Here is a 12,148-nt window from a genome sequence, read left to right as displayed (position 1 = left end):
GGGCAGCGAACCGTTTTGTTTGGCCCATGCAACTCCTTGTAAATAGGGGTGAACTTTTGATTTTCTAATCGGTGGAGCTGGGCCGATGGAGCTCCAAGATTTTGCACTGTGATTTCTCCCAGCTTCCAGAAGTTAGCTTCTTAGTGCAAAAGCGTTTGGGTCAAAAACTTTTCTGAAGTTGGTGAAGTTAGAAGCTGAAGGATATCAGAACACGCCTTTACATTGTGGAATTTTATCAAAAAACAAATACACCTTATATAAAGGAACGGAGGGAATATGTGTCAGTAAAACAAATACACCTTATATAATGGAACGGAGGGTTTCTCTGCGCTGTTGAGAGCTGCACAGTATGACAACTGTCTGAAAGGAGTGTCGTTTGGGAGCACTGGCCCCCATATCACTCATCTTCTTTTTGCAGACGACAGTATTGTCTTCCTGGAAGGGAACCATGGTAATTTTGAGGCCTTAAGAGACATTCTGAAGGTTTATGAGGAGGCCTCAGGACAGAAAGTTAACTTGCAAAAATCTTCGGTGTTCTTTGGGAAAGGATGTGGAGATGCGAGTAAGGCCAAACTCCTTGGTATTATTGGGATCAATTCTGAAGCATTGAGCGAAAGGTATTTAGGTCTACCGACATTGGTTGGTAGATCTAAAGAGGGAACCTTCAAATATGTGAAAGAAAGTTCAGCGGGCAAGGTTACAGGATGGAAGGGACAGGGGTTGTCCAAGGCGGCAAGAGAGGTCCTGGTCAAGTCCGGCCTCCAAGCTACACCAACCCTCACCATGAGCTGCTTCCAACTCACCAAGAAAATGTGCCGGAACCTGACTTCAATCTCGTCAAACTTCTGGTGGGGAGAAGCGAATGGGGAGCGGAAGGTGCACTAGTTGGCATGGAAGAAGATGTGCAAGGCAAAGAGAGAGGGTGGGATGGGCTTTCGGGATCCAGAGGCTTTCAACCAAGCTTTGTTAGCAAAACAGGCTTGGCGGATACTACAGTACCCATCTTCCTTGTGTGCTCGAGTGCTCAAAGCTAGGTACTTTCCTGAGGGGTCGATCATGAATGCCACTTTCCCTAATGGGGGTTCCTTCACATTCCGGAGTATTATTCATGGCCGAGAGCTACTGCAGGAAGGGGTTGTATGGAGAATTGGGGACGACACCTCTATCAAGATTCATCATGACAATTGGATCCCACGCCAGGGCAGCCTCAAACCACTTGGGCAGCAATATGTAGCAGGCGTTACTCATGTGAGACATCTCTTGGATGAAGCGGGTAATCCATGGGATATGAGCAAACTAGAGCTGATGTTCACCCCTAGAGATGTAGAGGATATTAAGCAAACACTGGTGGGTGGACAAAACCGGCCGGATTACTTAGCATGGAATTTCTCCATGAGCAGACAGTTTATTGTCAAATCTGCATATCATCTTTGTATGAACTTGAAGGGCGCCAGAACCGGACAGCCGGGCTCGTCGTTGCCTAGCAGAGAGCATAAGACGTGGCTTGCGCTCTGGGACACCAACGCACCAGGTAAGGCAAAGATTCATGCATGGCGCTCGTTGAAGAATGGGCTTGCTGTCGGATCGGAACTGCATCGTCGCCGGATCAAGCCTGGGGTGTTTTGCTGCGCATGCGGACGAGACGAAACGACCTACCATCGCTTCTAGGCGTGTCCCCACTCTGTGTTGTTCTGGAAACACTTGTGTGATGATAAGGGGGAACCAGTGGTGCACCCGCCAGCGATGGACGGATCGCTGCAGGGCCTTGTAGCCTGGCTCAAGGCGTGGTTCGCTGAGGCTGGCGCGGCGGAACGGGAGACGATGATCCATGCACTATATGGCTTGTGGTGTGCGAGAAATGAAACCAGGGATGGGAAGAGGATCCAGGATGCTCGAGAACTGGCGGAGAGAGTGCATGACCACGTCCAGGAATGGCGTTCAGTGAACTCGAAGGAGCTGACGACCAAAGAACCAAGGCGAGCAGAGAGGTGGAAGCCACCTGTGCTGGGATGAGTCAAGGCCAATGCGGATGGAGCGACATCCAGGACGCAGGATGGAGGGGGGGTGGCATGGTCCTTAGGGATCACCATGGTGCCTATAGAGGAGGGACATCGGTCTGCTTCCCGGGTACTGCAAACCCCCAGCTCGCTGAGATTCTCGCGGCAAGGAGTGCCGTGCAACTGGCGCTCAATCTAGACATTCGGCGTCTTCACGTCGAGCTGGACTGTCAGGAGGTGGTGACCATGCTTAATGAGGAGACCAAAAACCTCTCGACATTTGGCCCGTTTGTGGAGAAGACGAAGGAATTATTGAGGACTCGGCAGGAGTTCAAAGTTACATGGGTTTGCCGCTCGGCTAATATGGCGGCGCATGGTCTAGCTAGAGAGGGAGTTAGCAACAAAAGTCCGGTTTATTCCCTTGATTTTCCTCCTGACTGTATTCTACACGTTGTAGCGGACGAGGTCCCAAACCTTTCATAAGTTTCAATAAAGTTGCATGTACCCCCTCAAAAAAAAACGGGGTAGTAAAAAAAGAAAAATCTTCGCGTAGTCGCGTTGAAAACGGAGGCTAAACCTCCAAACCCTGGACCTCCGCTTCTGATGGCGGTCACCGCCGGTTGTTCCGACGGTTCGATTCCCCTCTCGGAAGCGCGACGCCACGCGGCGGCGCCGGCACGGGCGCCCAATCTCCGGTTCCCCGTCACGCCCCGGCCCAGTTGTGCAGCCTCGAAGTTGCCGCCGACTAGCCATGACGACGTGGCCGCCCGTGAGATCCCGGTTGCTGTCGCCCTGCTACTCGCCGCCGCGGCCGCGAACGCTGCGTCCGGAGGCTCCATGGGCGGGCGCTCCTCCTCCTCCTCCTCGTCCTCGAGCTCCTCTTCTTCAACATCCAGCAGCTCCTCCTCCTGGTCCTCCTCAACATCCTCCAGCTCGTCCTCCTCAGGACCATCTTGGTACGATTCTTCGACGATTCACCAGTCGGTCGGGACGGCTGCCGCACCACCCCGGGCTGCTGCAGACGTCGACCCCGCCGTACTCGTGCAAGCGTGGCTGATGCTCATCGGCCTCATTCTCCTGGCCGTCGCCGTGTGGCACTACACTCGGCCGAGGAGAACCGTGGTCAAGCTCCAGGTAGGTTCACCTGATATTTTCCCATTCATAAGCAATTGAGGAGTACCTTTTTCTTGCCTCTGCTTACAAAATCATAGTGCTGGTCGATCAATGGAGTTCATGATGATTTCAGGTTGCGTTGCTGGGCTTGGCAAAGCCGTTTCAGATGGAACTGAACGAGATCGCTGAGAAGGTGGAGGCTTCGAACCAGCGTTGGTATAAGTTCATATTGACGGGTAATATGCTTTCTGAAATTTTGATCTGTAATGTACTCCGCACTGACTTCCATGCCTCCTTGTGCAATAGCTTCAGTTTGTTGTTAGCTCACAGAAATAAGGAAAAAAAAGCAAAAATCCAATTTGGATCTCCAGAGCACGTGCTACTGCGTGCGAAAAATACTTTGTCAAATGTGATTTTTTTTAAAAAAAAATTAGTTGTGTTCATAGTCACATCTAAATGCTACATGCAAACTTTTAGGTGAAAAGCTTAAGCATTTTGCCCTGCAAAAAAAAACAAGTTGAACGCCAAAAGTTACCGCCAAATGTTACACCCAACTTTATTTGTTTCACTGACGAAACATTGCTATTCCGTTTCGCATGAAAACTGTCAAACATGCTTACGAAACTAATATGGACATCTATAAAAAAATCAGTGTTTTTAAAATTTATTCGCTATTTGTTTTGATTTTACTGTTCACTAGGAGCAAATGCACCCAGGAGCCAAAACAACCGTCCCGTATACTATATATGTTACTGATTATCAAATGTTTTTACTGCTAATACATTCGCGTTGAGATCTACGGTAATATGAATTGTTCCTTAGTACTACCTTATTTATCTTGTTCATGTGACTCATTATGCAGAGACCATATGTGCCTTGAACCGTCACAATGATTGTTGCGTCTCTTCAAGCTTATCGGTAAGAAACATATACTCTGTTATGACAACTAGGATCTTGCATGGAGTCCGCTGTATTTAGCCCACTTGATCTCTTAATTTTGTTATGTTTCCTTTATGTTAGGCTGATGTCAAAGTTGGAGCGGATTCTTGGGAGGAGCATTTCGATAAAATTTCTCTAGAGGAGAGGAGCAAATTTGATGAAGAAACACTTTACAACTTGGACGGAATCAAGGGGTAGAAAGTATACTCCAAAAAAACAAGATGGCTTCAGCAACGAATATTTTGTGGTATATTAATTTCGTCCATCGTAAAATGCTTCCAGGAAAATGGCCTTCCTATTCGATGCGAACTACTTACTGATTTGGACATACCGGTGATGATAGTTCTTCTTGTAGCCTGATATTCTTTTGTTACAAATGTGAAGTTACACGTTTGCAGATAATGATGTTTGTGATGATTTACAATTTCTTCAGGTAATGACTTTTGTGATGATTTACAATTTCTTCAGGTAACCATCCTAGTGGTTGCTGATGGAGCACTGAAGTTCCCAAAAATCAAAAGACCCGCTGATCTGGTGGCAGTACTGGAAAAACTTAATTCTATATCTGCAAGCAAAATGCGGGTATGGAGCTTCTTTCCTACTATTTCATAATTCAAATCTGCTTCCGGATCAAATTTCATCTGACATCGCTGATGATTAATTTCCTACTTGTTCCTGCTATCTCAGGGCGTTAATGTTTTATGGACTCCTCAAGAAGAGAACGACGTTCTTTCCGAAGAGAGGCTTCTTGCAGATTATCCTAATCTGAAGGCCCTGAGTGATTACTAGGACGATCGTCCCTCTCGTGTTCTTAGATGCCCGGATCATTTTTTAAGTGCAATGTCTACAAGTTAAATCATTTAGAGTATATGTTGTAAGTTTCAATTGCGGCAATTATGATGAGACCTAAGTTCTAGTTTTGGTTGGGCACTGACTATCTCTTTCATTTTTTAGCTTATTAGCATATAATGAGGCTCGTATTAGAACACTAGTCATCATGAACTAGCAAAAAAGACTATTTCAAATTACTTGTAAAAATACCTAAGGAGATGAGGTGGATGAATGCTAGTCATCAATGAACATTGTACCTTCCTTTTTCGATAAAGGGTGGATTTTATTGGCTCAAAATGAATCAAGAAGATACAAACACAAAGGCAAACACCTGGCCTCTTTAGTTAGGATGCACAGAACAAAACAGTGTACCTTCCTACTTTGAATTACTTGTAAACTTATCTTCATGAAACTACTAAAAGTTTTTTTTGCAGGAACTCTTTAAGTAATTCATATGTGCATTAATTAAATATATAAAGAAGAAATAAATTATTGCAACTCCCTGGTTTGCAGTCACGGTGCCTAAACTATATATTATGGTTTTCTCACCTTTGGCCTATGTCCCTGTTTTGCATTGAGATATTGAGATGGGAGTTGGCTCTCTCCATTAAAATTCTGTGATCGAACTTACTATATATATTTCTAACATATTTAGCACACTTTAGACTACTATGTCAGAATTGTAGATCTTGCATATTTAGCACACATTTCGCATTGGCTACATAAATGAAGCTGAACTAGTATGCAAATAGCCACACCGTTATCACATTTGATGGAGAAATGACCAAAATCAACATGACAAGTGCATGTATTGTACTATATGTAGCATGTGCATTATGAATGCACTTCTATGCGCCCTTTATTGAAAACAGAAGGTATTGGATTTGATTGCTGGAATTTACATGTGAGCATGCGCCCTTTTTCTCACTACATCAGTGCCAACCTCAGCATTCATAATTTAGCCGTCAAAATCCACCGTAGGAATGTCCATATAGACCAATAGAGAGAGGGAACTTAGTGACAACATCATTTCCCATCATGCGCCCTGCCAGAAATTTTCCCCGGTGCCACATCCACGGAGTCCGGGCTTTATTCGATGACTTCACAATGTATTGAGAGTGCTCTACAGCCACGAGGAATTTTCTCGCAATTCATCTATCTCCCTGTTTCAAGATAATAGCCAAAAATCATCACATTTGAGGTCGAGTTTGAAGAAAACATCGATTCTCAAAAGTTTTGAACTCTAAAATGGTACCACAATAGGGTGGACTGGGACTTTCTAGAGGCGGACCTGTCAAAATTGAGTTTTGACATGCAATGGATTGGGTGGGTAATGTGCTGTGTGAAGTCAGTGAGGTATTCTGTCAAGGTTAACGGAGAACTTCTAGAACCCTTCTACCCCTCGAGAGGACTACGGCAGGGTGATCCGCTAAGTCCATATTTGTTTTTATTCGTTGCTGAGGGGCTGTCCTGCCTGATCGACAGGGAGATCCGGAGGGGAGGGATCACTCCAATAAAAATAGCAAGGGGGAGCCCGGGCATCTCAAATCTGTTGTTTGCTGATGACAGTCTAATCTTCTTCAAGGCTTGCAAAGAAGAAGCAAAAACCTCCACTCGCAAATGGTCTCGTAGTTGTCTCAGTTGCAAGTACACCCTTGACTAACAATGGACATGTATTTTGTATTTCATTGAAGTCACAAATCTACACTCGACTCGCAACTGGGCTCGTAGTTTCTTATTGTCGCAGTTGCAATTCCACCCTCAACTCACGAATAGTATTATAGTTTTGTGTAGCTGTCCTGGTTGCAAATCCACTCTTGACTCGCAATTAGGCCCGTAGTTTGTTTCATCTCAGTCGCTAGTCCACCCTCGACTCGCAACTTGTATCGTAGTTTTTTCTAGTTGTCCCAGTTGCAAGTGTACCCTCGACTTGCAACTCGTATCGTAGTTCAATGTACTTGTCCCAGTTGCAAGTCCACTCTCGACTCGCAACTAGGACCATAGTTTGTTTCATCCCAATTGCAAGCCCAACCTTGACTTGCAACTCGACATGTATTTTGTTCTTCCTCCCAGTTGCAAGTTCACCCTCGCTCGCAACTGTATTTTGTGTTTTTTTATCCCAATTGCAAGTTGATCCATGACTTGCGACTAGGCTCATAGATGTTCCAGTTGCAAGCCCACCCTCGACTCACAACTGAAGCATGTGTTTTTTTTCATCATAGTTGTAAGTCCACCCTTGACTCGCAACTGGGCACATAGTTTGTTTATCCCGATTGCAAGTTGAATCTTGACGCGCAACTAGGCTTGTAGTTTTGTAGTTGTCCCGGTTGCATGTCCACTCCCGATTCACAAATGTGCTCGTAGCTCTTCTAGTTGGATGTCCACCCCTCAACTAGAAATTGGGCATGTGTTTTGTTATCCTAGTTACACATCCACGCTCGACTCGAAACTGGGCTTTTGTTTGTTATTGTCCCAGTTGCAAGTCCACCCTCGACTCGCAAATGGTATCATAGTTTTGTGAAATTATCCTAGTCACAAGTCCGCCTTTGACTCACTACTAGGCCCATAGTTTTGTTTCATCCCTGTTGCAAGTCCACCCTGGACTCGCAACTTGGATCGTAGTTACCTAGTTGTCCCAGTTGCAAGTCCACCCTCAACTCGTAACTGGGCACATAGTTTGTCGTTGTCCCAGTTGTAACTGCGTCCAACCTCGATACGCAACCAGGCTCAACCAATATTTCTCCTAGTTGCAAGTCAACCCTCCACACGCAACTGGGTTCCGATCCTTTTTTGTCCCATTTTTTCAAATCCACCCCCGACATGCAACTGGGGAGCCTATATTTTTTTTGTACCAGTTGCAAGTCCAACCTCGATACGCCACTGATCCCAACCCATTTTTCTCCAAGTTGCAAGTCCACCCTCGACACGAAACTGGGTTGCAACTCCACCTCCGATATGCAACTGAGCCGGAGCCCACCTTTTTTCCTAGTTAAAAGTCCACCCTTGATACACAACTGGCCCAAAACCCTATTTTTGTATAGTTCACCCTCATCACACAGCGGGGCCCGACCCTTTTATGTACTAGTTACAACTCCATCCCCGACATGAAATTGGGAGCGCCCGCCTTGTTTTTTTTGTTCTAGTTAAAAGTCCATCCTCAATACACAACTCGACCCAAAACCCCATATTTCCCTAGTTGCAAGTCCACCCTTGACACACAACTGCGTGCCCTTATTTGTCCTAGTTGCCACTCGACCACCGACATGCAACTGGACGAGGGGACTTTTATTGTCCAGTTGCAAGTCCACCTTTGATACGTAATTGGGTCCCACCCTCAGTTGCAATCCTACGCTCGAGACGCAACTCGGGGAGGGGTGACAATTCTTTTTTGTCCCTAGTTGCAACTCCACCCCCGACATGCATTTGGGGAACACGTCCTTTTTTGTCCCAATTGCAAGTCCACCGTCGATATGCAACTAGGCCCGGCCTAGCTTTGTCATATTTTGCAAGTCCATTATACACTTGACATGCAATTGGGGCCCTGTTGTTTTTACCCCAGTTGCAGGTCCACCCTCGATATGCAACTTGGGGCCCGACCCATTTTTCTCCTAGTTGCAAGTCCATCCTCGATACGCAACCGGGGGGAGTTTTGTCCGAGTTGAACCTCCACCCTCGACATGCAATGGGGGCACATTCTTTTGTTCCAGTTGCAACTCCACCATCGACATGCAACTGGGGACCAACTCATTTTTGTCCTAGTTGCAAGTCCAACTACACCTCTGACATGCAATTGAGGGGCCACTTTTTTCTTGTTCTAATTCCAAGTCCACCCTCAGTATGCAACTTTGTGTGTGTGGCCAATTTTGCCTCAGTTGCAACTCCTCCCTCAATACGCAACTGCCCGGCCCGTTTTTGTCCCAGTTGGAAGTCCACCCTCGACATGCAACTAGGAGCCGGCCAATTTTTGTCCAACTGCAACTCCACCCCCAACATGTAGTTGGAGGGTCCGTATTTTTTCTTGTCCCAGTTGCAAGTCCATCATCGACAAGCAACCGGGCCCAACCTTTTTTTGTCTTAGTTACAAGTCAACTTCACATATGACATGCAATTGATGGCCCGCCTTTTTATAAGTTGCAAGTCGACCCTTAGTACGCAGCTGGTTTGTTCCTCTGTTGTTTGTTTGTCTTGAGGGAGTTCATCATTAACCCGGTGTGTGTGTGTGTGTGTGTCGAGGGTCCCCGATTGCATGTTGATAACCAACTCGCAACTAGGGTGTGTGTGTGTTTATTCGTGCCCTCATGTTGCAAGTTGACCATCAACTCGGAACTAGGGGGATGTGTGTGTGTGCGTGTGTGTCAAGGATCCCCAATTGCATGTCGATAACCGACTTGCAAATAGAGAGAGAGAGAGAGAGTGTGTGTGTGTTTTATGCGTGGCCCCTAGTTGCAAGTTGACCACCAACTCGCAACTAGGGGTGTGTGTGTGTGTGTTTATCCGTTGCCCTCGTTGCAGGTTGACCATCAACTCGCAACTATGGTATGTGTGTGTGTGTCGAGGGTCCCCAATTGCATGTCGATAACCGACTTGCAACTAGAGAGAGAGAGAGAGAGTTTTATTCGTGGCCCCCAGTTGCAAGTTGACCACCAACTCGCAACTAGGGGATGTGTGTGTGTCGAGCGTCACCAATTGCATGTCGATAAACGACTTGCAACTAGGGTGTGTGTGTGTGTGTGTCTTTTTGTCAGGGGTCCCCGGTTGCATGTCAAGCATCGACTTGCAACTAGGGGGTGTGTGTTTGTTGACGACCCCCAGTTGCAAGTTGCCCATTGACTCGCAACTAGCGTGTGTGTGTATGTGTTTATTCGTGGCCCCCAGTTGCAAGTTGACCATCAACTCGCAACTAGGGGATGCGTGTGTGTGTCGAGGGTCACCAATTGCATGTTGATAACCGACTCGCAACTAGGGTGTGTGTGTGTGTTTATTCGTGGCCCCCAGTTGCAAGTTGACCATCAACTCGCAACTAGGGGGATGTGTGTGTGTGTGTGTCGAGGGTCCCCAATTACATGTCGATAACCGACTTGCAACTAGTATGTGTGTGTGTGTCTTTTTGTCCAGGGGTCCCCAGTTGCATGTCAAGCATCGACTCGCAACTAGGGGGTGTGTGTTTGTTGAGGACCCCAGTTGCAAGTTGCCCATCGACTCCCAACTAGGGTGTGTGTGCGTGTGTGCGTGTGTGTGTGTGTGCTTATTCGTGACCCCAGTTGCAAGTTGACCATCAACTCGCAACTAGGGGATGTGTGTGTGTCGAGGGTCCCCAATTGCATGCCGATAACCGACTTGCAACTAGAGGTGTGTGTGTGTGTGTGTGTGTGTGTGTGTCTTTTTGTCAAGGGGTACCCAGTTGCATGTCAAGCATCGACTCGCAACTAGGTGTGTGTGTTTGTTGAGGACCCCCATTTGCAAGTTGCCCATCGACTCGCAACTATGTCTGTGTGTGTGTGTGTGTGTGTGTTTATTCATGGACCCCAATTGCAAGTTGACCATCCACTCGCAACTAGGGGATATGTGTGTGTGTCGAGGGTCCCCAATTGCATGTCGATAACTGACTTGCAACTAGAGTGTGTATGTGTCTTTTTGTCAAGGGGTCCCCAGTTGCATGTCAAGCATCGACTTGCAACTAGGGAGTGCGTGTATGTATGTGTGTTTTATTTGTGGCCCCCAGTTGCAACTTGACCATCAACTTGCAACTAGGGGATGTGTGTGTGTGTCGAGGATCCCCAATTGCATGTCGATAACCGACTTGCAACTAGAGGTGTGTGTGTGTGTGCGTGTGTGTCTTTTTGTCAAGGGGTCCCCTCTTGCATGTCAAGCATCGACTCGCAACTAGGGGGTGTGTGTTTGTTGAGGACCCCTAGTTGCAAGTTGCCCATCGACTCACAACTAGGGGTGTGTGTGTGTGTGTGTTTATTCGTGGCCCCCAGTTGCAAGTTGACCATCAACTGGCAACTAGGGGATGTGTGTGTGTGTGTCGAGGGTCCCCAATTGCATGTTGATAACCGACTTGCAAGTAGGGATGTGTGTGTGTGTATTTTTGTCAAGGGGTCCCCAGTTGCATGCCAAGCATCGACTCGCAACTAGGGGGTGTGTTTGTTGACGACCCCCAGTTGCAAGTTGCCCATCGACTAGCTACTAGGGTGTGTGTGTGTGTGTTTATCCGTTGCCCTCGTTGCAAGTTGACCATCAACTCGCAACTAGGGGATGTGTGTGTGTCGAGGGTCCCCAATTGCATGTCGATAACCGACTTGCAACTAGAGGGGTGTGTGTGTGTGTGTGTCTTTTTGTCAAGGGGTCCCCTGTTGCATGTCAAGCATCGACTCGCAACTAGGGGGTGCGTGTTTGTTGAGGACCCCTAGTTGCAAGTTGCCCATCGACTCACAACTAGGGGTGTGTGTGTGTGTGTGTGTGTTTATTCGTGGCCCCCAGTTGCAAGTTGACCATCAACTGGCAACTAGGGGATGTGTGTGTGTGTCGAGGGTCCCCAATTGCATGTTGATAACTGACTTGCAAGTAGGGGTGTGTGTGTGTGTGTGTATTTTTGTCAAGGGGTCCCCAGTTGCATGCCAAGCATCGACTCGCAACTAGGGGGGTGTGTCTGTTGACGACCCCTAGTTGTAAGTTGCCCATCGACTCGCTACTAGGGTGTGTGTGTGTGTGTGTGTATTCGTGGCCCCCAGTTGCAAGTTGACCATCAACTCGCAACTAGGGGATGTGCGTATGTGTGTCGAGGGTCCCCAATTGCATGTTGATAACTGACTTGCAAGTAGGTGTGTGTGTGTGTGTGTCTTTTTGTCAAGGGGTTGTTGGAAATATGCCCTAGAGGCAATAATAAATGGTTATTATTATATTTCTTTGTTCATGATAATTGTCTATTGTTCATGCTATAATTGTGTTATCCGGAAATCGTAATACATGTGTGAATATATAGACCACAACGTGTCCCTAGTAAGCCTCTAGTTGACTAGCTCGTTGATCAACAGATAGTCATGGTTTCCTGACTATGGACATTGGATGTCATTGATAACGGGATCACATCATTAGGAGAATGATGTGATGGACAAGACCCAATCCTAAGCATAGCACAAAAGATCGTGTAGTTCGTTTTCTAGAGCTTTTCCAATGTCAAGTATCTTTTCCTTAGACCATGAGATCGTGTAACTCCCGGATACCGTAGGAGTGCTTTGGGTGTACCAAACGTCACAACGTAACTG

General features: G+C 46.9%; 1 pseudogene; it reads left to right on the top strand.

Moving 5' to 3' along the window:
• Positions 1–2,600: 2,600 nt before the first annotated feature.
• On the top strand, positions 2,601–4,894 carry LOC123120886 (uncharacterized; annotated as a pseudogene).
• Positions 4,895–12,148: the final 7,254 nt, after the last annotated feature.

Source organism: Triticum aestivum, chromosome 5D (genome assembly GCF_018294505.1).
Source record: "Triticum aestivum cultivar Chinese Spring chromosome 5D, IWGSC CS RefSeq v2.1, whole genome shotgun sequence".
NCBI lineage: Eukaryota > Viridiplantae > Streptophyta > Magnoliopsida > Poales > Poaceae > Triticum > Triticum aestivum.
This window is presented reverse-complemented; position numbering and strand designations above follow the sequence as displayed.